The sequence below is a fragment of the Sinocyclocheilus rhinocerous genome, unplaced genomic scaffold, assembly GCF_001515625.1.
Source record: "Sinocyclocheilus rhinocerous isolate Xijiao unplaced genomic scaffold, SAMN03320098_v1.1 scaffold1600, whole genome shotgun sequence".
Classification (NCBI taxonomy): domain Eukaryota; kingdom Metazoa; phylum Chordata; class Actinopteri; order Cypriniformes; family Cyprinidae; genus Sinocyclocheilus; species Sinocyclocheilus rhinocerous.
Window position 1 is genome coordinate 1,710,259 of NW_015665129.1, and position 1,932 is coordinate 1,712,190.

A 1,932-nucleotide genomic window follows, 5' to 3' on the forward strand; every position below is an offset into this window, starting at 1 on the left:
TTACCATTGGGCTTGACTGGGCTGCAGCCCAGGGGCCCCGCCTTAACCCGTTTACATTTGTTCAGTTATGTGCCAGTCAGAAATTATTAGTCGCATTTCAACAGCGCGCACAGGCCAGCCGGGGCTAACAACTTCCAGCTTCCAACTACGACATTGAAGCCATAATCAAACAGCATAAACTGGAATTTGTGATTTTTTTTCACATAGAAAAAGGACACGCGTATTAAATCATGTCTGCGCTGCGCCGAATCACCGATTAATTTGTGATCACATGGCTACTTTAAACGGTTCCATTAAGCCTTTAGCCCAAAAGAGCGCACATTTACTTATGCGTTCTGAAGGCAGTGTATGGATCAACAAGGGATTATCTGAGGACATGGGCATGACGCAAGCAGGAGGGTTGAGGCTATATGTGATACAGCGGCGTCATTTTTGTCACGCAACAGCTGGAAAACAGCGGTTGGACGCAAAGACCCTTTCGGCGTGACAGAACTCAGCAAAGCAGTAGCTGAATTTTTTAAAGTTAACTTTCAAAATGTAGTGTTTTGTTTCAGTTCTTTGTAGTTGATTGTCCACTTCATCCAGCACAGTTTGGTCTCTGTGTACTTGTTTGTTTTACTGACTAACAAATGTAGATTCTACAGCATATAATACTTCAGCTTCATTCATCGCACCAAAAGATAAACTGCAGTGCTTTACAACTATAGGACAGGAAGAGCTAAATAAACTTATCACTGCATCTAAACCAACAACATGCCTGTTAGATCCTGTACCCACTAAATTACTAAAAGAGTTGTTACCTGTAGCAGAAGAAACACTTCTCAATATTATTAACTCGTCATTGTCTTTAGGTCACTTTTCCCTTACATTTCTGCCATATGTACATTAACTGACAGTCACCACTGATAAGCTACCACTAAATATTGTAGAAACTTAATTTGCTGTAAAGTTGCTTTGCAACGATTTGTATCGTGAAAAGCGCTATACAAATAAACTTGAATTGAAAACTTGAATTGAATTGACTGAGAAACCGCTTCAGACGATTCAACATAGGCAATGAACCAGCTCCTGTAAGGCTAAAAGTAGTCTAATGTTAGTGTTTAATGTATTAACTATGCTTTTTAAGACAAGCACCAGATATGGGTGTCATGTCATAAAATATTTATCTGACTGAATTTATCTTTAACATGATCACAGTTTAATAAAAACATTATAAATGAGCATATTTAAAAAAAAAAAATAAAAAAAAAAAGTCCTCTTTTCAGATAAAAGTAACTTTTGCATTTCATTTGGAAATCAAGGTCTGGAGTCTGGAGGAAGACTGGAGAGGCACAGAATACAAGCTGCTTGAATTCCAGTGTGAAGTTTCCGAAGTCAGTGATGATTTGGGGTGCTGTGACGTCTGCTGGTGTTTGTCTATTGTGTTTTATTAAGTCCAAAGTCAATGCAGCAATCTACTAGGAGATTTTGGAGTACTTTATGCTTCCATCTGCTGACAAATTCTATGGAGATGCTGATTTCCTTTTCCAGTAGGACTTTAGCACCTGCCCACAGTGCCAAAACCACTTCCAGGTGGTTTGCTGACCATAATAATACTTGGCCAGCCAACATGCCTGACCTGAACCCCATATGGAATCTGTGGGATATTTTAAAGGGAAAGATGAGAAACAGTCGATCCAACAATACAGACGAGCTGGAGGCTCAATAGTGCCTCAGCAGTGCCACAGGCTGATCGCTTCCATGCCACACCTCACTGATGCTGTCATTTGTGCTAAAGGAGCCCCAACCAAGTACTGAGTGCATAAATGAACATACTTTAAAGAACTTGAACGTTTCAGTTTTGCAAATCCTTTTTTTATTGATCTTAGGAAATATTCTAATATTGAGATACCAGATTTGAGTTTCATGAGCTGTAAGCTCTAATCATCAAAA